Source organism: Leucopleurus acutus (genome assembly GCF_964270905.1).
Source record: "Leucopleurus acutus genome assembly, chromosome: 2".
NCBI classification, from domain to species: Eukaryota; Metazoa; Chordata; class Mammalia; order Artiodactyla; family Delphinidae; genus Leucopleurus; species Leucopleurus acutus.
This window is the reverse complement of record NC_139143.1, coordinates 192,455,106-192,480,593: the sequence shown is the minus strand read 5'-3', so window position 1 is coordinate 192,480,593 and position 25,488 is coordinate 192,455,106. Positions and strand designations below refer to the sequence as shown.

Genomic DNA, 25,488 nt, shown 5'->3' with positions numbered 1-25,488 from the left:
ATCCAGCCTGGCAGCTCCCGGGCCACTCGACGCCGAAACCATTCAGTGGGGTCCACGCTAACTTTCTGTGACATCTCTCCCCTCTCCCCGAGTATTTGTAACTTTTCTTTTAAATATCCAGGCTTATTAAATTGCACACACAGAATGCTGCATTGGCTCAGCTATTCTTGGGAGGCCTAATTAATTCAGCTATTGCATCAAACTTTTTTTTTTCCAAATCTGTGAATAGATGCTCCCGCCCGGTTTTCTCTGGGCGCCCCTCCAGCGGAGTGTCAGAGTCTCAGGGAGCGGAGGAGGGGAGGGGAAGTGAGGGCCTGTCGCCTGCGCTCAGAGGGGCCACCGTGTGCGTTTGTGGATTCGTGGTGTTTCTGCCCTTGGCTAGGCTGGCGCCCAGGTGGCAGCTGTCTGCAGACTATGGGGCTGGGATTGGGCGGGAGGGACAGTCTGAGTGGGCAGCGCTGGTGGGGGAGTATGCTGCTGGGAACGGCCGGCGGCGGATCCCAGCAGGCTGGCCGGGCCCTTCGTTTTAGACTGGGAGCTGGCTCTGGGTGGCGTGGTGGGCGCTCCCTGCACACTGGGGGCCTTTCTGTTTGGGGTGCCTGCCCCCTTGACAGCCATCGTGGCCCGAGGGAGCCCCGTGTGCAAGGTGGTGCTGGGTTCTGGCCGACTGGGGAAGCCCGTGGTGGGTGACTTACCCCAGGGTGGAACGCAGAGGGGCTTGTCTCGCAGGGTGTGTGTCTGTGTCTGTGTCCGAATCTGGGTCGTGTATGTTTGTGGCTGTCTTCCTGGGGTGGGCTCTTTGTTGCAGCTGCAGGCCCGGGCCTCAGCCCTCTTGCAGCAGGCTCTGCTCTTCTGGACATGGGTGTCCGTAGGCTCAGCTTGTGGGCCCAGGGACTGCCAGGTGAGAAGGCAGGACCGTCCCCTGAGCCACAGTCCCAGAGAAGAGGTCAGAGGGGGCTTTCGTGCCTGGTGATTTCAACAGATGGTCAGCACCACCCTTTCTCCTCCTGTGCTCCCCCCAGCGCCGCTCAGAAAGCTCATTCACCGGTTAAAAAAATCTCCCCAGTGATGACGAAGATGTGGTCGCTGTAAGTGGTTGTTGGGGTCCCCAGGCCGAAGTGTCAGCGCGGCCTATCCTCGCAGTGGTGGTATGGGCCGGCGGTCCGGTGTCCCTCCTTCCGGGCCTCGGCCGTGTGGCTGGCTGGCCGCTCACACGCTCCTGTGCCTACCTGCCACTCCTGTACCTCAGGGGGCACTCCTCCCGCCGGCCTCGCCGCCTATCCTGTTCCCGGGACTCTGCTCACTGCCTTCTCTCTGTGACTATGTGGTTGGGAATTCTGGGGTGCGTGGTCCTTTCCAGAAGTCGCCAGCACAGCCTGTCTACATGCCAGGGACACCCCACCCGTGAGAAGGGAGGGTCTGAGCCTCAGGATCAAGGGGACCCATGGCTGCCCAGACCCTGCTTGTTCTGGAAGAAGCTGCCTGGGAAGACCCCCTCCCGGCGCCCTGCCCGCCTCTGTTCACCCCTCCCACTCCCTGCTCGACAAATTATTCGCGGGTTGTGTTCTGATTTCTTCACTTTTTTCGTAGTTTAGTTTAATGTTTTTGGTCTCCCAAGGCTGAGGGCAGAGAGGAACAGAGTGTGCTGGCAGCACTCTTTGTGGGGGCCTTGGGTGCCGGGGCCATGAAGTGAGCCGAAGCGCGTTCCAGGTGCCGGGGGCCTAGGGGTCGCCCGGGTCCTCTGCCGTCAGCAGTGGGCGGGGGCCAGGGACTCTTGTGGGGTCCTGGTGCCCAGTGGCCTTCTCTTGCCCTGCTGTGCCTGCGGCCTGACCGCGGTGGGGCGGCGATCCCAGCGTGGGACCGAGTGGGGGGGGGGCGGGGCTCCAGCCTGAGCAGGAAACCCTTGAAGGTGGCGCGTCCATGTGTGCCAGCCGGGGCCCTCCTCAGTGATGCCCCCCACGCCACGGGGGCCCCAAGGATGTGCTCTCGGCCGTCCCACGGCTGTCGGGGCTGCCGGGGCCCCGGCTGCTGTCCTTGGTGTCCCGCGCTGGGCGGGTCTGAACGTGGAGCCCCACGGGGCTGCTCCCATGTCCTCGCCCTGTCTCTCGCTCCGTTCCTCACTAGCTGCCTGACCATGAGCAGGTTTGCCTCAGTTTCCTTACTTGTGAAAGGGGGACTGTAGTAAGTAGCGGCCATTGGCAGTGTGTTTTGGGGGGTGTTTAAGTGATGAGGTCATAGGCGGGGCGAGGACGTGTCCTTTTGCTGCTGGGAACATGTGGCGAGGAGATGGGGGCCTCAGAGCCTTCCCACGGCCCCCTCCCCTTTTCTTCTGCCCAGTCGGCTCTGTCCCTTATCTGATGGCGTTTGAACCAAACCGGACTGTTTTAAAGGTACGGCTGCTATCAGTCATGGCGGGACGTTGGTGCTGCCAGCCTGGCTGCTGCCTGGGACGCACCCCTCGTTCCGCGGGAGGGCTCCTTGCGGGCCGAGCAGGCGGCGGGGCGGGGGTGTGCTGTCTCCCCGGGGCTGGAGCCTGGCCGGTCCTTGTGTGGTTAAGAAACGGGCTCCTGGGAACTGCTGTGCCTTCGGAGGGTCCCGCTTCTCAGACCGGAGACCGGGGATGGTGTCGCTCGCTGGCCCCTGTCCTTCAGACGCTGAGTCCTCGCAGGAGTCTTCTTTGTAGAATTGCCTGCACACCAGGGGCTCGTGGGCCGATGGTTGCCGTGGTGTGTGGTGTGAGCGTCCACGGTGCGGTCTGTCTGAATTCCTAGCGCTGGAACAGTGTCCCTGCGTCACCTGATGACAGCTCTCTAGTCAGAGAGCAGTGTTTCCTCAAAGTAGAGACCCGGCCGGGCTGTTGGCGTGGAGGAGCGTTGAGTCTCGTGGTGTCTGTTGCGGATCGGCTGTGGCTGTGGTGGAGGGAGACCTGGGCCTCTAAGCGGGCTGCGTGTTGTGCGTTCAAGCCGAAATGGCCACGGGAGGGCATGGAGTCAGGAGCGTGCGACAGGCTGGAAGGGACTCTGGCCAGCATGCCTTTCCCGGCACTCCCTCTCTCATGGGGGGCTGTGCTCACCGGATGCCGTCAGGTTTGGCCCTAGATGTAGAGGTTTGGCTGTCCTGTTTTTTCTCTAAGATATTTACTTGTCTACCTGTGTATCTATCTATTTATCTATCTATCTGTTTTTCTTGGCCGCGCCAGGTCTTAGTTGCGGCATGTGTGCGGGAGCTAGTTCCCCGACCAGGGATCGAACCTGGGCCGCCTGCATTGGGAGCGGGTATCTTAGCCCCTGGGCTGCCGGGGAAGTCCCTCGGCTGTCCCTTTGTCCACTTGTTTTGCTCGAGGTTTTCATGGGGCTCCATGGTGATTCCCTGGCCTTGGACGCTCAGCTGAGAAGGCGGGGTGCCATTGGGCGATGATGCGAGGCCAGGCTCCCGGACGGGCCCCGCCCCTCGTGCAGGAGGACAGGGTCTGCGGGTCCGTCTGGTCCTCAGCGCGAAGGCCCCAGAGTGAGGCCGGGGCCTTGTCAGAAGGGAAACAGCAGCTTGAGGAGCCTCTGGTTGCTGCCCTGAGCCCTGTGGTCAGCCGTGTGTGAGGGAGGGAAGGCGTGGGGGGCTGGCCCTCAGTCTCTGTGCAGTGAGCGGGCCACGTCTGCCCGTCTTCAGCCATCCTGCCAATGTCCAGGACGTCTCCTTGGAGCTGGGCGGGGCCCTCGTCTCTCTGGGGGCAGCAGGGTCCTTGAGTGGCCCTCGCCTCCGACCCTCCTGCCCCCTGGGACCCCTCAGTCGGCGCGGGGCTTCGAGAGTAGGGCCAGTGGCTCCCACGCTTCGTTGCAGCGCGTCTGGGTACCGTCTGTCTGAGATGCCAGGCGAGGCCCACGAGGAAGTCTGGGGAGGGTGACCGCCGGGCGCCGGGAGGGCCTGGGGGAGGCGGTGCTTCCAGGCCCTGCGCCCCGGCTGTCTGGCGGGAGGTGTCCGTGGCCGGCGGCCGGACTCTGTGGCCCGGAGACTGTTACACAAGCAGCAATAATGTGTCTCTTTCTAAGGATTGCGAAAGTTGGGGAGGATTTCTCCACTGGAAGAATTATGCAAGTTTCAACTGAAATGTTTTTTAGAAGTTTCTTTGTTTTGAGTTAAAATACAGAGGCTGAATTATTTCCTTAAGATCTGTGAGAGCTGCAGGAGAGGGAGAAGGCTCCATTCCTCCGAGGGCCCTTCCTTCCCTCCTGCCCACTGGTCATGGGGCGATGGGGCGAGTCCAGGGGGGCTGGGCCCTGAGATCGCGGGGCGGGGGCTCTGGGCCACACGCATCCGTGGGTTAATGAGGGCCGATCCGAGCCTCAGAGAAGGGACGGGAAGTCGTTTCCGGGAGTGTGGGGCCCACGCGGTGGGGTCTGAAGCTGGTTTTGGTCGGAGTTGGGTTAGCACTGCGAACGGTGTCCATGTGTCCGTGTGAGTGGAGTGGGGTGGGCGGGGCCTTGGGCTGCATGTGTGTCCACGGTGTGACCTGTGCCAGCGTGGCCCGGCCCCCCATGCAGCCCCCAGGGCAGGGGGGGAGCAGACCACAGCTCTGATGCTGCCGTCTGTGAACGCAGGGCTGGCCTCCAGAAGCCCCTGCTTCAGCACAGTGGGACGGCCGGGGGAGCAGACAGGACGCTGTCGGGTATTTGGCGTTTGCGTCTCCTCTGATTTTACATTTTTGATTTAGAAAGACTCAGAGAACACTGCGACTTCTTGATTTTGCAGCTACAGACAATTCAGGAAGTTGGCGTGGCTCTGTGGGCCGCGCAGCCCGCAGCGGTCAGGCCTGCCCCGCGGTCTGGGCTCTCCGGGGAGCCCTTGTTGCGGCCGGCTCTGGGGTTGTGTGTTTGTGGTTGTGTTGTCGGCTTCATGGGGGGGGTGTTGGTCTCGGCTGGGTCCCCAGTTCCGGGCCTGGAATAAATACTCGTTGAATGACTCATAGAGGCATGAAATCACTAATCGTCAAGGTTTACTGGCAGCTTGGCTGTCGATGGCTAGAAAAGGAGAGAGCGGGGAGCTTTCCCGGGAGTGGACAGAGCTGTCCTGTAGGTGTCGGGCGTCCTCACCCTGCTTCACATTTGCTTGGGTCTGCGTGGGGGGTTCGAGGGACGCTCTCCCTGAACAGGCCTCGTGTGGCGTCGGCCCCGACGTGTCTTCCGCTGGGATGCTGGTGGCCTACTTCGAAAGGAACATCTCGTTGAAAATAGGCTCCCCGCGACGTGGCCATCAGCGTGGAACTGGGTTGAATGTCAGGACTGTAGGTGGGGGCGATGGATGCATTTTGGGGTCAGCCACTGGATGTCAGGTGGTCCTGTGTGCCCGCGCTGGCCTCCCTCAGCCCCCGAGGAGCTGTTGGCCACGTCGTCACAGGAGCCAGGTGGTTGTGATTGGTGCCTGGGGACCTGCCCAAAACCTGGGCCTGGCGGCACGGTCTTCTCCGCACCCCACTCTTCCCAGCTGGGCAGGGGCGCCCCCGTGCCTCTCCTGCGTCACGTAGCGTGTTCCGGGAGGGCCGAGGGTCTGTCCTGCTTCGTGTGCAGGAAACCACCCCAGCACGGGAGCCCACCTCCACATCCATGGGCCGTCCCAGCCACACCCGCTGCCAACAGCCCTGGGGAGGGCGGCGGCCCACCTGGCTCTGAGGCCGGGGGTATCTGGACGGCCTGTGGGGCTGTGACTGGGCCTGTGAGTGGCCTGCTTTCTGGGTCCACGTCTGTTCTCTGACACCTCAGGGTTCTTTCATGTTGCCGTGGCCCTGGTTCATGGCTCAGGCCTGGTGGGTGGGCCAGGCATCCACGTGGCAGCGGCAGTGACAGGCGAGCTGGCCAGTGGCCGCGTGTGCTGCCTTCACACCCGACCTCCTCGCTCTCCGGGGTCGCGGCCGTGCTCGCGGTCCCTCCGGCCCGTCCTCGTGGACGTGTTCCTGTTTGCCCGGCGTTCTCCTCTTGGATCAACTCACTGCTGCCCTTCCACCCTTGGAACAAGAGGGGCGGGCCGTTGGCCCTGCAGACCCCCTCTCACCCTGCGTGCGGCTGGGGTGCCTCACACGGGGACCCACGGGTCCAGCCGTGGACGGCAAGGTGCACAGTCTTCACGTGGACCCGCCGGGCGCGGGCCGGGCCCTAGAGACGGTGGGGCCTCGGCGCCCCGGTGCTTCATGTTCCAGCCGCCGCGAGTGAGGCTGGGCTGGGAGGCGGGTGTGGGCGGGTGTGGTTGTCTGACTCCAAGACGTCGCCCCCTGCGGGGCGGGTGTGTCTCTGGAACCGCGGGCTGGTGCTCCGTGAGCCCCTGGCGGAGTTGGGGCAGATGGGGCAGGAGGGCCGCCGTGCTGCCCCTGGAGGAGGGGCAGGTGCATGTGTCCCATGGGTAGTTCTGGAATCCCCTGGCCCCTCCCCCCCGGAGGTCAAGGCAAGGTAGAGGTGCTGGGCTGCAAGGGGGACCCTTGGGGGCGGGGGTCTCTGCTGGCCTCGACTTCCTTCTCCACCTGGGGTGGGGACCCCAGCCTGGCGTGAAGCCCCGGGGGTCCCAGCCCTGCCCTCCCTGGTCTCGCCTGGGGCTGCTGGCTCCCCTCACCTGCCGCCTCCCGCTTCCTGGCGTTCGAACCACGTTGCCCAAACCGTTAAAAAAATTATACTCCCAAGTTGAATGATATGCAAATGTAGTCAATTAAGCGAGGGGATTTTAATTAGCAGTTTAAGTTCATGTGTGAAGTGCCTAGCCTTAATTACTTGACAGTTTTGTTGTAAATTTGCTAAGTTTTTTTTTGCAGAACTATCAAAACTGTGATTTTTTTTTAACATCCTTGTATGTAATAAGTGTCGCCTAGCTTGCCTGACCCTAGTGGGTCTTTTCTGCATTTATAAAGCTCTTTAGGCTGTGAGACCAAGGTGGGCCCTGGGCTGGCCCCGCGTCACTCCAGGAGGTAAGCTGTGCTCCGCGTGGCCTGAGCGGCCGTGCGGGGTCCTGGGCTCCCTGGTGGGGGATGCTCAGGATCCTCCTCCCAGCCAGGGTCCGGCCACCTGCAGTGGAGCTGGGGCTGGGCCATGTGCCGACGGGTGCGACTGCAGAGGACCGAGAACGCGGCCCCTGCCCTGCCCGGCACTGGCACCCCTGCGGGCTGGGTCCCCGGCATCCCTGCCTGCCGTGAGGGCTCGGGGATTCCGAATCGCGCTCCTTCCCCACGGCGAGGAAGAAGGCCTCCACTCCTGCCGCCCCCCACCGAGCCGACAGTGCGGCCCGAGGCCGGCCCTGTGTCCAGTCTCTGCCGCGGGGCGGGTGTCCTGCAGGGGAGGTTGGAGTCTCCTGTTTGGGGAGAACTTGCTTTCATTTTCCTGTTGCTGCTGTTGAGGTGGTCTTGAGTCACTTGGGGGGTCTCCCGTGGTTTTTAGTGCCCCTCGGGATTTAACTACCTGAGCTGGAGTCCTCTCACGCATCACGTACGTAATTAGGCTTTTAAATGTTCCGTTAAACACTTACGCTTGTGTTGCGATTTCTCTCATGCGTCCCCGTGCCAGAGGCCCTGGGGTCCCCGGGGCTGAGGACTGTGGCCGGGACTCCACAAGGCAGCCCTGCAGCCTGGCCCCGCAGCGGCTGTAAGCGGGCGGAGGGATGGGGGCGCAGGCCGTGCCTGGGGCTCGCGAGAGTCGCAGACGCTCCGGAGCCGCCTGGGCCTGTGCCTTTGCTGCTACGGGGTGAGTGGAACAGAATCCTGCCCAGCAGAGCCCACCGCCTGAAGGGACCAGCGCTTGTCTCTCAGTGCCATGGTGACATGTCTGTGACTTATAAACTGGGAGATTCAAGAGTGCCCCGAAGTCGGGAGGTCAGTTCACGCAGCCACACACCCGGTTCCACACGTGCCATCGTGTTACTCGTTTCTTTTCATCTAGCTCTTTCCTCCTCTTTATTTGTTTTTGTTTTTGTTTTTTTTTGGCGGTACGCCGGCCTCTCACTGTTGTGGCCTCTCCCGTTGCGGAGCACAGGCTCCGGACGCGCAGGCTCAGCGGCCATGGCTCACGGGCCCAGCCGCTCCGCGGCATGTGGGATCTTCTCGGACCCGGGCACAAATCCGCGTCCCCTGCATCAGCAGGCGGACTCTCAACCACTGCGCCACCAGGGAAGCCCTCCTTCCTTCTCTTTAAAAGCAGACCCCAGGCATTATCTCACTTCACGTTTAAGTGTTTCAAGATCCATCTAACAGGTACAGAATTGGAGAAAATCACCACCACTCTGCCATTAGCGCATCTGACAAAATCGTCGAGAATGTCTTAGTGCCAGCCAGTCCCCGGCCTGTGTTTGGATCCCCGCCGTCTCAGACACAGTCCCCTGTGGGGGCCTTGTAGGATCCGGGGCCGCCGTTGCGAGTGGGTGACAGCCCTCCCTTGGGCACACGCCCCTGTGTGCACGTATGTCTGTGCACGTCTGTGCGTGTTTACAGCCACGTAGCATTTTTGCGAGTAATCTGTGGTATTGAGGGTCCTGGCATTTATTCTGCATCCGAGGGTTGGGCCACGTTTTTGTTATTACAAGTGATGCTTCAGGGAGCATCTTACCACGGATCCCTCGCAGAAACCTCAGCACAGCCGCGCGTGGTAGCACGGAAACTCATGCACACCTGCCAGCTGCTTCCTGCCCCCCACCCCCAGGACACCATCCTGAACGTCCCCGTGTCTGGACCTGTGTCCATCGAGGCTGCTGGCTCTCCCCTGGGTCTTGTCGCGCGGTCTGCTGGCCTGGTTGCTGGGCGCACGCCAGCCTGTCCCCACTCTTGTGTCGATGGACTTGGGAGTGCCTGCGAACAGGAGTGTGGCGCGTCCTTGGTGCAAGTGTGTGCACGTGTGTCTGGAGCACGGGCTGTGCTGGGTCAGAGGTCGTGCTGAGCTGTTTTCTGAAATGGTTGTACTGGCTGACCGGCCCCTGAGGGGAGGGGAGGGGAGGGCCTGGGTCCTGAGGTGGCTCAGGTCAGTGGTGACCGCAAGTGCATCTCCTCAGACGCCTGGGACTTCCGGTGAGTTTCTTGTAGGAGATTTGGTGGCTCAGAGCGAGCTCCCTGGCCTGTTTCTTTCATTTAATTGTTCACGCACACGATGTGTCTCTGTACTTCTCTGGCATCTTTGGTCGAGTGGGGTGACTGTGTGCTTAAATCTGCGTGCACATTCCTGGGCATTTCTCAGGAGGCTCTGACCCCCGCAGGGTGTAGGCCCTTTTTAAGGGCTCTAGATTTTGTTACCAAAATTCTTTCTCTAAACGGTGTGCCAGTTACACGCCCACGTTCCTACCTTCTCACAACGTTAGGTTACCGTCATTCAGAATAGCTTTGTTAATGTGAGAGGTGACTAGCTCTCGATTCCTTTTTTGCTAATGGAGTCGGCCATTTTGTTAGTTTAGTATTTTTTCTGTAATTCTCCTTGTACGTGGTTTTTGGTGTGTGGGGTAAAATGTATGTACCATAAAACTTCCCACGTTTTTTTTAAGTGCACAGCTCAGTGGCATTAAAGCACGTTTACACTGTTGTGCAAACATCACCACCGTCATCTCCAGGACTTCCTCATCTTCCCAAACCGACACCCTGCCCCCATGAGACACTCACTGCCCACCCCTCCCCCAGCCCCAGGCCCCACCCTCCTCCTTTCTGTCTCTGTGAGTGTGACTCCTCCAGGGACCTCACAGAAGCGGGATCCCACAGAATTTGTCCTTTTGTGTCTGGTTTATTTCACTCGGCATCGTGTCCTCAGGGTCCATCCATGTTGGAGCAGGTGTCAGAATCACCTTCCTCTGTGAGGCAGAGTAATACTCCACTGGATGGATGGACCGCATTTTGTTTATCTGTCATCAGACAGTGGACAGTTGGGTTGCTTCCATGTTTTAGCTACGCTGAATAGTGCTGTTGTGAGTGGGTTTAGCCTTCTGTCAGTTCTGTCGGGCACGTTCTCACATGTGGAATGGCTGGTCACACGGTAATTCTGTGTCTGCTTTTTTTTTTTTTTTTAATTAATTTACTTATTTATGGCTGGGTTGGGTCTTCGTTTCTGTGCGAGGACTTTCTCTAGTTGCGGCGAGCAGGGGCCACTCTTCATCGCGGTGCGCGTGCCTCTCACTGTCGCGGCCTCTCTTGTTGTGGAGCACAGGCTCCAGACGCGCAGGCTCAGTAATTGTGGCACACGGGCCTAGTTGCTCCACGGCATGTGGGATCTTCCCAGACCAGGGCTCGAACCTGTGTCCCCTGCATTGGCAGGCAGATTCTCAACCACTGCGCCACCAGGGAAGCCCTGTGTCTGCTTTTTGAGGGACCTCCATACTGCCTTCCACAGCAGTGGTGCACCTGTGTCCCAGGTTCCCCATATCCTCGCCGACACTGGTTTCTGTTTTTTGATGGCGGCCATTCTGATGGGTGTGAGGTGGTGTCTCGCTGTGCTGTTGACTCGCGCTCCCCGATGATCAGTGATGCTGGGCATCTTGTCGTGAGCCTGTTGGCCGTGCGTGTGTCTTCTTTGGAGAGAGGTCTGTTCGGAGTCCTTTGCCCTTTTTGAACCGGGCTGTTTGTCTGGCCTTGTTCAGCTGTAGGAGCGCTCTGCCTTTTCTGGAGTCTGATGCTTTGTCTGCTGCTTCAGTCACCCCTCTGTTGTCACTGTGGCTGGACACCCATCTTTATACAAGGAGACCCCACGTGCCTCAGAGACTCTGGTGCAGCCAGGCACAGTGGGAGGGGTAGTGACCTGCTGGAGGAGAGGCTGCCGGCGAGTCTCACAGTGGAGCGTGGCGGGCGGACCTGGATGCAGACGTCGTCCGTGATGGGGCGTCCGTGCTGTGCCCGGCTCGTGGGGGCTGGGAGGGAGCCTGCAGGGGCCGGGGGTGGCTCTGCCCACCACGCGCGGGCCGTCTTCGCGTCCTGGGGAGGCCTCTGCGAGGGCTGCTGTGCGTGTGCCCTGGTCGGGGCCAGGCTTTGGACAGATGGCCAGGCCTCAGCCCGGGGTGGGGAAGGGAAGGGCAGGAGCGTGTCAGGCTCCGAGGGGCGGCCCGGCGAGCCTGGCGTGAGGCTGTCTTCTCTCTGTGAAGTCTGCCTCCTGCCCCAGTTTCTGGAGAAAGTTCTGGTAAGAGGAAGTGATGGACTCTCTGAAACTGATGCTTCTCCCCACACAGAGAACCGCGTCTCCACCTTTTAAGCGTGTCACGAGATGTGGGTGGCGCGCTGGACCCAGAGCAGGCGGACACCCACCCCTGCCCTGGACAGCTTGGGGGCAGCTCGGGGCAGGAGTGCCCGCTGGCCGGACGCTGACTTTTCCCGGGAGACTGGGAGGAAGGTCAGAGCTGCTCCTGGGCAGCTGGGCGGCCGACGCCGAGCTCGGGGGCCAGCGTGCGGACCTGCAGCCCCACCCGGCTCGGCTCCAGGACAGTTGGGAGCCCAGGAGCCCGAGCCCAGGACCGCTGGCCCCTTGGTGTCCTCCCTCTACCTTCGGACACTGCTTCCCGCGTGGCTGGCGCTCGTGCCCCTCTCGTGGCCCTGGGTCCAGCCCGGCCCCTAGCCTTGATTTCCACTAGTTTGGCATTGGTTTCAGGGGGCCCGGGAGACACGGGTCCTCCGGGTGGGCCACTCGCTGTTGTGCTCCGCCACCTTGTGGAGGTGTGGGTGGTGAGGGTGGGGGTGGGGGTGGCATCCCTTCCCAGGAGCCCCGAAGGGCCTTGAGGTCACGGGATGGCCCCTGGGGCCTGGGTGGTGGCCTTGGCCGGGGCGGCCGTGCCCCGCTGCCCGCACCCCGGCCCCGGGGCTGCACTGCCTGAGCTGATGACCCGGACCATCCCCGATGTTTGCTTTCCAGACGCCCCCATCTTGGCCTCTTGCAGGGGGGGCGCGGGCTTGGACTTGGGGCGCCGAGGTCACCGTCTGCTCTTCCGTCCAGCTTTGTCTTAGCTGTTGACTACGGATGAGAGACAGGGTAGTGGGGCTGTGCGGCCCGCCGTTGGCTCTCGAAAGGAGGGTCCTTGATTGTTGTTTTGCAGATACCGCCCGGTCTGCCCACTGGGTGGGGTGACGCCACTGGCTGGACTCAAAGGGAAGACCCGGTGGTGGGAGCCTGGGCGTGGCCTGCAGTGACCGCAGTGAGGCTGGCTCTTTGTGCTTGGGTTAAAGAAAAGAAGGACTTGGAAATCGCTCAGAGGGCTCTCCCTGGCCTCTCCCGCTGCCCATAGTGAAGCAGAAATCACTGTCTTTGGATCTGATTTTAACCTTTCCCCCCCACCCCCCATCTTCTCTGTGCAAGTAGTAGTAAGTATAATTTTTTGGTATTTCTGGTCAAGTAGAAGTTTCTTGAAACTTAGAGAGGTAGTTTAGCTTAGTGGTTAGGGGCATGGATTCTTAAAACCTGACTCCTGGGACTTCCCTGGCGGTCCAGTGGTCAGGACTCTGCACTCTCACTGCCAAGGGCCCGGGTATCATCCCTGGGCGAGGAACTAAGGTCCCACAAGCTGTGTGCTGCGGTGAAAAATTAAAAAAATAAAACATTGGCTCTTTACCAAAAACAAAACCAGAAACGACAAACAACCGAACAACACTTGCTTCCCGGGCCCAGATCCTCGCCTGGCCAGTCTCTCCCTCGGATCCGAGGCCCTGTTACTTCCTCGGGCCTCAGTGTCCCCGCCTGCGAAGTGGGGTGGTGGGGTGCCCACCCCTGCGTCGGTCACGATGAAGGCCCAGCACTGTGCGTGAGCGTCCGGCTGCCCCAACCCTTTTCTCTTTCCGAAGCCGGGGCATCTGACAGGAGGCAGCGGGCCCGACAAGCCATCCCAGGAGCCCAGCCGGGGCCATGTGTGGGCATAGTGGGCTGGCACGGTGGCCTCCCTGCAGCTTGCCGGGCCAGTGGGGCGGGCGCCAGCAGGTGCTGTGGGCAGAGCACACGGTGAGCCAGGCGGCCACAGCTCTCTGTGCCAGCAGTGGGCTCACGGGTGGACTGGGACCTGTGCCGTCTGTGGTCAGTGTGCCCCATGCTGGCCACCCCGATGGACCTGCAAGTTCTCAGCCCACTTCCAGGGGGTGGGGTCCGAGGTGGGGGGGGGTAGTGGTGTGTTTGGCCTGGGCCCCTGCGTGTGGTCCTGTTGGGAGGCTGGGAGCCACCCGTGTCCTGGGGGCCCCTGGGCTGTGTGCAGGCCGGGCGTGCGTGGGCCAGCTCGGCCGCCCACCTCAACCATGCCAACAGGTGGTGCCTGGTGACGGGCTGCGGGAGTCCCTTCTCTGCCGAGTTCAACCTTCACGTGGCCCCATGGCGGGAGGGAAGACCTGCATTCTGTTTCAGAGCAAGACTCACGGGATGGGATTTCAAGTGGGACAGCTTTGGGTGATTCTTCAAGTGGTGATTTGGGTAAACAAGCCAGCAGCGGTCCTCTCCGGTGGAAGCAAGGGAGTGTGTACCCGCTTAGGGAGGTTCCTTCCCTGTCCTGCTGCTGTTGGGCTGGGGGCTTGGGAGGGAGGAGCCCGTGGGACGGGGTCATGGGCCGACATCTCCTGTCGGCAGGAGCCAGGGGCTTGGGTCTCGGAGGGGCCGGGGGTGTGGGGTGTGGGCGTCGCCATTCCCCTGCTCCTTGTTGGTCCAGGTCCTCATGTGCTGGATTCTGGATCATTGTACCAGAGAGTTGAACTGGAATTTGACATTTGTTTTTATAACCATGTTTGTTACTGTTCAGGAAATCTGGAATTTTGAGAGTTAGGTTTTTCATGCTGTTTGATTTCTGACGACGCCTTTGGGTCCGTCTTAGAAAAATCACTCAGCGCGGCCTAAATATCGCAGGCGGTCACTGCCCTGCGCGAGCTGGGCGTCCCCAGAGCGCCGGGCCCGTTCTTGGTGCGCGATCCCGTGTCCTCATTCTGTGGCGTGGCTGCTGCTGCCGTTGGTAAACCTGCTGCGTCTCCTTGGTTTGGGACTTTTTAAGAAATCTTCAAACCTGCAGTGAAGCTTTGAGAGCAGGTTCACCAAGGTTCACACCTGCTATGCTGGAGGGAGTGTCCGTCACTGTGGTCCTTGGGTGTGTGACCACCGGGGGGCCCAGCTGCTGCCCCGTCCTGAGCCCGTCATCTCTCTCGGCCCTTTCACAGTGGTTTGCTTCTGCCGGGGACCCGCCGGGATGCGCCCTGGGCCGTCTCTTCCGGGCCGTCTCCTGAGTTCCTCCCCACCTTTGGTCCTGCCTGACGCTGCATTTGGAGGGTGGGAGCCGTCCTGTGGATCCTCCAGCCGGGTGCCTTGGCGTGTCTCCTGGTCGGTGTCAGGTGGCGTTTGGGGCGGGATCGTGAAGCTGCAGGAGGCTCAGAGTCTGCCTCCCCTTGGGGACAGCAGCTTTTGATCCCTGTCGTGAGTGGGGTCTGCCTTTTCCCTCCATGGTTAATAAGTAATCTGTGGGCAGACTTTAGACCCTGCCAGCATCCTGTCCCCGTGAACTTTCTCCTGGTGGGTTCAGTGTCCCTCTGCGATGTTGCCTGACCAGCGACAGTGGCCGGTCTGCTTCTCCCGGAGCTCTGCCCTCCCTCCCCCTCCTGCTGCTTGGTGTCACCAAATTCAGCCCATTTCAGTGTCCCAATCGTTCTGCCATTATCTGATGCCTAAACTGTCCCTCTTTTGGCCACCTACTGGGACTCGGTCCCTCCTGATGGCTTTTCTCCCACCCCCCACCGCCATGCCCCACACCTCATGGCAGCGTGTGGCCCATCCTCTCCTGACGGCTCCCTTATAGGGAGCCGGGTCACCAGGTGGTTTAGTCTGAGATGCGGCCCCTTGATGTGGACGCGCCTGCCCCCAAGCCAGAGCCCGGGGTGTGGGGGGGTACCAGTCTCGGTAGGGGTTGCCTCACGTCGGGCAGCGGTAAGGTGACTGCTGACGGCAGATGATCTTTCTGCACGTGAATGTTGGGCCGTCTTCCATTTCTCATTGTTGGGGGTCATGGATGGAACCCAGCCGCTTCCTCCCCAGTGGCTCGTGTCTCGGGGGCCTCCCATGGGGCTGCGTCTGTTGACATTTCACTGTCCCTGAGCCCAGAGGCCGTCTCTGTGCCTGTGTCCACTCGTCCCTGGGCTGTGCCCAGGTGCGCCATGCGCTGGGGTCGCTCACACTCTTCCCTGCCCAGAACGTCCTCTCGTTCCTGCGCCTGGATCTGTGTCCTTCTCTGGGCGAGTGGGGTCAGGAGGGCAGGGAGCCTGGTGCTCCGCGCGGCCTCCAGGTGCCTGTCACTTCGGTTTGAGGTGGAATGGAGAGAATTGAAAAACGTCCCTTTTTTCTCCATTTGGAAAGCAATCCTTTATCCTACCTCAAATCTCTGAAAGCCCTGTGAGATTAAAAAAAAAAAGGGGGTTGACTCATTTTAGCTACCCTAAGAAGGATGAGGGTGTTTTGAGAGCAGTAGTGGCTGATCGAGGATGAGGTCGCGCCCTTGGCGTGGCCCGATGTTCTGAAGCTCTTCTGGGCTGTGTAGGGGCGGCCAGGCTCCAGACAGGTGCCCCGTGGCTGTGCGGCTGGGGAGGCCCCCAGGTTCCAGGCCCTGTGCTGGGGATACAGCCTCCCAGGGAGCAGTTTGCAGGGTCCCTTAGGGCTACAGTGCTTTGTACCTGCCGAGGGCCTCCGTCCGTGTGAGCTCCTGACCACAGAGAGTTGCCAGAATGTTAATCCAAGGGCAGGCACGTCAGTGCTTTGTGCCCAAAAAGAAGACGGAGCTTAAAGACACGCCTGGCCCCTGGCCACGGGCACCTTGCCCCCGGCTTTCCGGCATGGTCCGCGTGCCTCCAGAGAGGACGAGGCCCGTGTTCCCACCGCCCCTCCGAGCTCGGGACGGGGTCCTTGGTTGAGGCCAGTGTCGGGCCGATGCCCAGCTCTGCCAGAAGAGCCTTCCCGTGGGTCCAGCCTATCAGCAGAAGGTTGTAAGTACTGAGCCTCCCAGGAGAACAAGGAGGGCCCGACTGGAATGGATGTTCAGGGCCCGACTTGGTTCAAGTTGCTTTGGCTGTGCCGTGGGGCACTACACCGTGGCGCACAGCCTCGCCCGTCCCGACCTGCAGCGCGTGGGTATGGGCCGAGCCCTGCCACCCTTTCCGGCCCCGGCCCCCGCAGTCAGCCAGCGTGGGCGTGCCGGGGCCCTCGCGTCCCCCCGTGAGGCCCCTGAATCAGCGTGTGTGCTTTGCTCTTGACGTATCCTTTGTGTATCCCTGGGGCCGGGCCTCCGGTGAGGGGAGAAGGACCCATCGCGGGTCTGTCCTCAGACGGCGATTTGAGGAGACAGCCTGTGAACCTCAATTCCCTCAAGCCCTCCTGCATTCACGTCTTGTCCCGCCAGGGGCCTCGCTTTTATCCCTGGGGACGCGTTCCCACACGTGTGCGTTTCTCAGTAAACAAGCCACGCGCTCCAAGCCCGACGGTGAGGCAGAGGCAGAGGCAGAAATGGGCCGCGTGAGAGCAGGAGCAGGTGGCCCTGCTGTGCGTCCCGCTGGCCGCCGGGCCCGGGGGATGGCGTGTGCCTGAGCAGCGGGCACAACGGTCTCGTGCGTGGTGCCGTTGGCCGGGCCGCACCAGTGCTTTCCGCTGCTCAAGGCCCTGGTGTCGTTAGTTGAGGCCCCTTCCACGCCCCGCCTGGGTGTCGGATTCTGTGTGGTGCACAGGGAACCAAGGTGCCCTCATTTGGATGCTGGAGGGCATGTGGCCCCGGGGAGCCCAGCCAGAGTGGGAAGGAATGCCACAGCTGCCAGGTGGCGTGAGGGGTGTGACGGGCGGGGGCGACCCGTCGGCAAAGGCCTTGGCCGGGCTTAGCGCTGGTGGCGCCTGTCCGTCGTGGGCAGAGGTGGACCCTGTGGGCGGAGCGCTCGCTGCCGGGGTGGGAGGTGCTCCGTTCTCCTGGAAGCCTCACACCCGCCCCGCTGATCCACGTCAGGGCTTGCTGTGACGGGGGAACTGTCCGGGCCCCGTGCATGCCCCGCCGCGACTGCCTGGCCGCGCAGATTGCCCTTGCCACAGGAGGTGACTGCGCTCGCTGGTCCCCCCGCTCTGCAGTCAGAGAAGGGCCGCAGGTGCCACAAGTGGAGGCAGCCAGACCTCTGTGGGCCGCGGTCCTGTAGTGTGTGTGCGCTGCTGGGCCTGGCGCCGTCCTGAGCTGTGCTGTGTTGTTTCAGGTGCCCCAGGTGCATTGCTAGGTGGTCTCTAGGTGGGTCCAGGGGGACCTCTCTCGAAAGTTCTTCCGAGACTTTCTGATCCACGTGGGAGCTTCTTGTTCATCTCGAGCTGTTGATTCTGAAGTGTCGGGAAGGTCCGCCGTATAGACTGGGCCATGGACCAGCGTGATGCACCTGCTCGGAGTGCTGGCCGGCGGGCCTGTGTCCCTCCCCCCGGCCCCTTGCCGGCCCCTCTGCCCTTAGACGAGGCAGCATCAGGCTGTGGGCCCAGCGATGGATGGAGTTGTCTCCAGGATTGGTGCTGACGGAAGGAGCTAGCTGGCCCAGGCCCTCCAGCCCATCCTGGAGCACACAGGGGGCTGCGAAGCCCCACCCGCCGGGGGTCCTTCTCCTTGCTCCCTGTCCCTTGAGTAGCCCTGAAGCGGTGCTGCCTCCCCCAGGAGCCGCCACGTGGAAAGCTCGGGGTCTTTGTCTGCCTGTTGTCCATTTTGATTTCCTTGGTGCTCAGCGTAGACGTGCTGACGCGCACCCTCTGGCTGCCGGACAGTCCTGTGTGCACTTCTGGTTGGGGCAGCTGAATCGGGATCTTCTGTTTGCTTCCGACGTCCTCAAGGTCCAGGCCAGCTGACGCTGGCTGTGGCTCGGCCTTCGCAGGCAGGATCGGGATGTCCTGGGTGGACACGGCCGTGGGGGCTCTATTTCCTCCAGATGCCCGTTCCCGCTGCGGGGCACAGGTGACCTTTAGCCACATGCTGCCCAGCGAGGCCCGCTTTGTAATGTGGTGGAAGATGTGGGCTTGTGCCCCTGCTCCCCAGGTACGCAGACGTCACTTCTTCGTCTTTTTGGGGTTTGATGTTAGTTCTTATCACGATGTGGGCATTCTCTTACCTTTACTGTCACTTGGGGTCATGGCTAAAGAGCCGAAGGCACAAACCCAGTGACCCTGTCCTATACTCTCCACTTGGCTTTGGGCAGGGGCTTCCTTTGGTTCACGGCTTATCCTCTGTTGACCCTGTTTCTCAGTCACCTGTGCCTGCCACCCGTCCAGGCCTGCCCATGCCGTTGCATCTCAGGTCTGGATAAATCCACCCTTCGTGCTGACTGTTGTGACTGTGGGACGTGTTTACCCTGAGCCAGCGGATGTGTTCGGACCTCATTTTCTGTCTGCTCTAGGTCCTGCATCCTGACCTCACTTCCTTTCTGCTCTGGGTTCTGCATCCTGACCTCACTTCCTGTCTGCTCTGGGTTCTGCATCCTGACCTCACTTCCTGTCTGCTCTGGGTCCTGCATCCTGACCTCACTTCCTGTCTGCTCTGGGTTCTGCATCCTGACTTCACTTCCTGTCTGCTCTGGGTCCTGAGTCCTGATCTCACTTCCTGTCTGCTTCTCACTTCCTGTCTGCTCTACGTCCCGCATCCTGATCTCATGTTGTGTCTGTTCTGCGTCCTGCATCCTGACCTCACTTCCTGTCTGCTCTGGGTCCTGCATCCTGACCTCACTTCCTGTCTGCTCTGGGTTCTGCATCCTGACTTCACTTCCTGTCTGCTCTGGGTCCCGTGTCCTGATCTCACTTCCTGTCTGCTCTACGTCCTGCATCCTGATCTCACGTCCTGTCTGTTCTGTGTCCTGACCTCACTTCCTGTCTGCTCTGGGTCCTGCATCCTGATCTCACTTCCTGTCTGCTCTGGGTCCCGCGTCGTGATCTCACTTCCTGTCTGCTCTGGGTCCCGCGTCGTGATCTCACGTCCTGTCTGCTCTACGTCCTGCGTCGTGATCTCACGTCCTGTCTGTTCTGCGTCCTGCGTCCTGATCTCACTTCCTGTCTGCTCTGGGTCCTGTGTCCTGATCTCACGTCCTGTCTGCTCTACGTCCTGCATCCTGATCTCACGTCCTGTCTGTTCTGTGTCCTGACCTCACTTCCTGTCTGCTCTGGGTTCTGCATCCTTACCTCACTTCCTGTCTGCTCTGGGTCCTGCATCCTGATCTCACTTCCTGTCTGCTCTGGGTCCCGCGTCGTGATCTCACGTCCTGTCTGCTCTACGTCCTGCGTCGTGATCTCACGTCCTGTCTGTTCTGCGTCCTGCGTCCTGATCTCACTTCCTGTCTGCTCTGGGTCCTGTGTCCTGATCTCACTTCCTGTCTGCTCTACGTCCTGCGTCGTGATCTCACATCCTGTCTGTTCTGCGTCCTGCGTCCTGATCTCACTTCCTGTCTGCTCTGGGTCCTGCGTCCTGATCTCACTTCCTGTCTGCTCTGGGTCTTGTATCCTGACCTCACTTCCTGTCTGCAGTAGCTCCTGCGTCCTGATCTCACTTCCTGTCCGTTCTGTGTCCTGGGCTTGGTCATTGTTTCCTGCTCCCCTGTGAGGTGCTGTCTCCCTCCTTGAGACTGAGGTGCCGGACCTGGCGTGTGCCCTGCCTCTTCCCTCTGAGCCCGGCGTCAGGCAGGTGACTGTGGCAGGCCTGGTGCGGGCCGTCTGCCCGGTTGCAGGTGCCTAGTGGCGAGTCCCGGCTGTTGGTCCGTTGCTCTCCTGTCCTCTGGAGCACCTTCCGGCTGGATGTCGGCCTCTCTCCGTGTCATTTCTGGGGATTTCTTCCACTTTCTCATCTAATACTTTTTTTTTGCCCGTCGACTTTTGGGTTTTGTGATTTTAATTTTTAATGTCTTTTTCTGTTCTTCGTTTCTTTTGTGAAAGCGCTCGCCTGTTCTCGTTTCATGGATGCAGTATCTTGTCTGTTATCCCCAGGGATGTTAACGGCGGTTTCCTTTGAAACCCTTTGGTTTTGGGGCCTCGGCTTTCCCCACGCTGATGGTTCTTTGTCGTCTGCTCACGTCGTGGGGAAGCATGATGGGCAGCAGTGGGGTGGTATGGCTGGGCACTCAGGGTCCGCCGAACTGTCCCGCGGACGCACTTGCAGATGAGCCCCTGATGTTGCTCCCGAGAAACGTCCTCTCTGCCCGCCGTGGTCGCTGGCGTCTTCGCACCCCGCGCTTGTCCACGTGGCCCGTGGCCCTTGGCCACCGCTGCCGGCCCAGCCTCCTCCCGCCCGCACAGGTGCTCCTTCGCTGGAGGGTGGGGGCTTTGGCGGGTTTTGAGAGGAGGGCGGGGTTGAAGCGTCTTTGTTCTTCCATCTTGAAACTGGTTTTCTTTCATTCCGCATTTTAATTATTCCATCTTCTTGATGAGTTTCACTGAATTTGCAAAAGGTTTTGGCATTTTAAGCATTCGGGAAGGAAGAGCATAAAGAGCTGCTTTAAAAAGGACGATGCGGTACTGCCAGTGATCTGTGACTTAACCAGAGCAACCCTCGGATAACCAGGGTTTATTTTCTCGCAGTGTTTTGTTTCTTGCTAGTGTGTGTGCATGTGTGTGCACCGCCCTTGAAGGTCTTGCATTCAGCATCTCCGGCTGAGTGTGGTCTTGACTGATGTTTGGAGGAATGACTCAGACCCCTCGTTCTGAGGTTTAATCATCCCCGAGTGTCGAGTGGAGGCAGTCAAGGGAGAATGTGAACCAAGACAATTTTGGAATTGCCTTTTAAAAGTGGGTTGAAAACTCCTTGTCAAGAAGTGAAAAGAACCAGCAGGAGCTGTTCGGTAATAGAGGTTTGTCAGGACACGTCTCGCTTTCCTTTCTCCTTTTTTGAGATCTTCTCCTGTGGCGAAGTCAGCAGACACGTTTCATCACCGGCCGCCCAAGGCCCAGGGCCTCCTGCGGAGTGTGGGCTGTAGCTTTCTGTTAGTGCTCATTCTTGCCTCTGGTTCAGTCCATGATTCTTGCCAGTTTTCTAGACCAGTGGTTCTAGAGCTTGGGCTTCAGAATTCTTCAGTGACTAGCTTGTGAGTCCCACCCCCGGAGTTTCAGATTCCTAGATCTGAGGTGGGCCCTGAGAATTTGCATTTCTTACAAGTTCCCGGGTGACGCTGCCCCTGGGCCCCCCTGGGAGAAGCCCTGGGCTGAGGCCAGAGCCCACCCGTCTATGTAAATAAAGCTGTATCTGCTCACGGCCTTGCCCGTGGCATCCACTTGGCCTGTGGCTGCTTTTGTGGGAGCCTGGAGCAGCTGGAGTGAGAACGCAGGCCCCAAAAAGCCAAAAAAAAAAAAAAGAGCCAAAAATATGGTTTGTCCTTTATAGGAAGTGCTTGCAGGTTCCTGATCTGGACAAAGAAATGACTTGAATGCATGGCCACGGCAGTTCTGCGAATCTTTTGGGGATGGAAAAGGACGTGCTTGGGATCGACCGCAGACGAAATGGTGGCCTCTGCTGCTCATTTACACTTGTCGTTGACCTCTGGGAATTGTTTCAAGCCGTGGAACAAATGAGTCCTGGAACATAAAAGCTCCAGTTGGGATAATTGCTGTATAGTTTGTTTAAAGGCAGCTTTCTAAAGGTATAATTAACATAATAAGCTGTGCATATTTAAAACGTACAGTTTGATAACGTTGACAAATGTGTGCACAGGTGAAACCATTGCTCCAGTCAAGGTGAAGAAACCGTCCCTTAGCCGCGAAGTGTCCCGTGCCCCTTGGCGGTCCCTCCGGCCTGTCCCCCATCCGCACCCCGGGCGGCCACCGAGCAGCTTCCTTCACTCCAGATGGATTTGCCTCTTTTTCGGTCTGGTTTCTTCCACTCAGCGTAATTGTCTCGCGATTCTTCTGTGTGGTCGTGTCGGTAGTTGGGTTTTTTGTTTTTGCTCCATTGTACGGATTTGCCGCAGTTTGTTTCTTCCCTCACCTGCGGACGCTTGGGATCCTTTCCAGTTCCTGGCCGTTACTCATAAAGCTGCTGCGAACGTTCCTTTACAAGTTGTGCCGGGACGTTCACGTCTCATTCCTTTGTGTAGACACCTAGGTGTGAATGGCTGGGTCGTGTATTTGTGTGCAGGTTGCCCTTCTAGAAACGCCGAGCTGGTCCAGAGCACCCACACCACTCCCCGTCCCCGCCAGCATCCCCGCCAGCATCCCCGCCAGCATCCCTGCCAGCACTTGCTGTGGTTGCTCTCGTTTCAGCCCTTCTAACAGGTGTGGAGGGGTATCTCATTGTGGTTTTAATTTGCATTTCCCTAATGACGTTGGGCATCTTTTTGGGGGCTTATTTGCCGTCTGTGTGTCTTCTATGGTGAAGTGTCTGTTCAAGATTTGTTGGTTATTTCAGTGGAGTTGTTGTCTTATTGGTGAATTTTGAGAGTTCTTTATGTATTCCGAGTGCAAGTCCCTTCTCACGTTTATGCTTTGCAAAACTTTCTCCCTGTCTGTGGCTTTCTTTTTTCTTTCTTTTTTTCTTCTCAAGAGTAGAATTTTAACATTTTGATCAACTCCAGTGTACCAGTTGATTCTTTTGGACGGGGCTTTTGATGTTTTAGCTGAGAAATCTTCCCTAATGCAAGGTCACAAAGATCATCTCTTTTGTTTTCTTCCACAGATTTTGTAGCGTTCAGGTTTACATTTAGGTCTGTGATCTATTTTGAGTTAATTTTGGGGAATGATGCAAGGTCCACATCCAAGTTCATATTTTTGCATGTGGATGACCAGTTGTTCCAGTGCCATTTGTTATAAAGACTATACTTTCTTTACTGAATTATCTTTGCACTTCTGTCAAAAATCAGTTGTCCATATGTGTGTGGATTTATTTCTGGACTCTCTTATGTTCAACTGGTCGAGTTGTCTATCTTTATATCAATGTTGTGCTGTTTTTGATTATTATAGCTGTATAATTCTTGAAATCAGGTGATATTCACTCTCTAGCTGTGTTCCTTTTAAGAGTTGTTATGACTATTTCAGGTCCTCTGCATTTCCATATGAATCTTAGAATCAGTTTGTCAATTTCTGTGAAAAACAATCTTGCTGAAATTTTGGTTGGGATTGAATTAGATTATAGGTCAATTTGGGAAGAACTGATACTTTAACAGTTTTGAGTTTATAACCCACGGTCAAGGTATATTGCTGCATTTGTTTAAGTTATGCTTAGTTTCTCTCAGCAATATTTTATAGTCTTCAGGGCACAGGTCTTTGATGCCTTTTTTCAGATTTATTGATTTATCAACAAGTTTTTTCCTTTTCTTTTTTGGTGTTGTTGTAAGTAGTCTTTTTTTTTTTTTTTTTTTTTTTGGTGGTACGCGGGCCTCTCACTGTTGTGGCCTCTCCCGTTGCGGAGCACAGGCTCCGGACGCACAGGCTCAGCGGCCATGGCTCACGGGCCCAGCCGCTCCGCGGCATGTGGGATCCTCCTGGACCGGGGCACGAACCTGTGTTCCCTGCATCGGCAGGCGGACTCTCAACCACTGTGCCCCCAGGGAAGCCCTGTAAGGACTCTTGTTTTTTAAATTTCAGCTCCTGATTATAAGTTGCTAGTACAATTTATTTTGCATCTTGCAACCTTGCAAATCATTCTAGTAGATTTTTGGAGATCCTGTCAGGTTTTACATCTGTGAATAAAGGCAGTTTTGCTTCCTCTCTGATCTGGATGCCTTTTCTTCGTCTTGTGTGGTTGCACTGGCTGGAGCCTCCTGTGGCTGAATAGACATCGTGAGAGCAGACAGCCTTACTCCTGGTCTAGGGGAAGCGTGCAGTATCTCACCACTGGGTATGTCGTTCACAAGTTACTGGGGTTTGTAGATGCTCTTTATTCGACTGAAGGAGTCCCTACAGTTCTGTCCTTGATTGCTTTGATCAGGAACGGGTTGGAGTTTGTCAGATGCTTTTTTTGCATTTATTGAGATTATTTATATGGTGCATATCTTTTTTAGTTCATTAATATAGTGAGTTACATTGACTGATTTTGAATTCAGCTAACCTTTCGTTTTCTGGGATAAACCTCCCCTGGTCACGGTGTCTCATCCTTTTAGAATATTGTTGAGTTTGACTTGATAAAATTTTGTTTATAAGTTTTTTTTTTAATAAATTTATTTGTTTTATTTATTTTTGGTTGCGTTGGGTCTTCGTTGCTATGCGCGGGCTTTCTCTAGTTGTGGCGAGCGGGGCCTACTCTTCATTGTGGTGTGCGGGCTTCTCATTGAGGTGGCTTCTCTTGTTGCGGAGCACAGGCTCTAGGCACGTGGGCGCAGTAGTTGTGGCATGTGGGCGCAGTAGTTGTGGTTCGCGGGTTCTAGAGTGCAGGCTCAGTAGTTGTGGCTCACGGGCTTAGTTGCTCCGCAGCACGTGGGATCTTCCCAGACCAGGGCTCGAACCCGTGTCCCCTGCATTGGCAGGTGGATTCTTAACCACTGCGCCACCAGGGAAGCCCTGTTTATAAGCTTTTGCATTTATATTCGTGGGGGATATTGGGCTATAGTTTTTGTTTTGTTTTTTCCTTCTTGTAATATCTTTGTCTGGTTTTAGTATCAGAGTAATGTTGGATTCATAGAATTATTTGGGAAGTATTCCATCCTTAAACTTTTTGAAATAATTATTTATTTCTTTTCAAAATATTTGGTAGCGCTTACGTTGAAGCCCATTTGGGTCTGGAGGTTTTTTTGTGGGAAGGTTTTTAACTATTCAGGTTACCTGTTCTGGGTTGAGAGTTGCTTTTTACACGTAACTGCCCAATTCATTTAAATTGTCAAATTTACTGGCGTGGGTTGTTGACAGCGTTTTCCTGTTCGCTGTAGAAATCAGGGCAGTGGCGCCTCTCACGTTCCTGATGCTGATCATTTTTCTTTTTTTGTTTTCCTGATCAATCTGGGTAAAGGTTTATCGATTTTAGTGGTCTCCTCAAAGAACCAGTTTGGGTTAACTGATTTTTTTCTGTTTTCTATTTCATTGATTTCTGTTTTGATCTTTATATTTCCGTTTCTTTGGTTTACTTTGGGTTGAATTTGTCCTTTTTCTAGTTTCATATGTTGGACGCTGAGCCGTTTCTTTGAGACCTTTCTTTCTTTGTGATCCAAGAGTTTGGTTTTCTCCTGAGGCCTGTTTTAGGGGTATTGCACATATCCTGGTGCATTGTTTCCATTTCCATTCAGTTTAAAACTTTAATTACCATTTGATTTTCTCTTTGATGCACGGGTTATTTAGGAGTGAATTAGTTTCCAAACATTTGGGAATTCTCCAGAGGTCTGTTACTGATTGCGCATCGAATCCCACCTGGTAAGAGCACCCACCTGTGTGACGTGGCTCCTTTTGAAGGTACCGAGGCTGGTTCCAGCCCAGAGTACAGTCCATCTCGGTAAACCCTCTGTGCACGTTGGGGGAGCTGAGCTGGGGGCTGCTCCGAACCCTCAGGTCCAGTGTTGGCAGCCTTGTTCACAGCTGCCGTCCTGGCTGGTCCTCTGTGTCCTGCTCTCTGTCATTGCGAGAAGCGACTTGGGATTTTCTATCGTGACTGTAGATCCGTCTCTGC

General features: G+C 57.7%; 1 protein-coding gene across 1 annotated transcript in view; it reads left to right on the top strand.

Moving 5' to 3' along the window:
• Window positions 1–25,488, top strand: part of SKI (SKI proto-oncogene) — a gene marked incomplete at its 3' end in the record, with an annotated part of 57,967 nt that overhangs the window by 1,936 nt on the left and 30,543 nt on the right. The window lies entirely within an intron of this gene.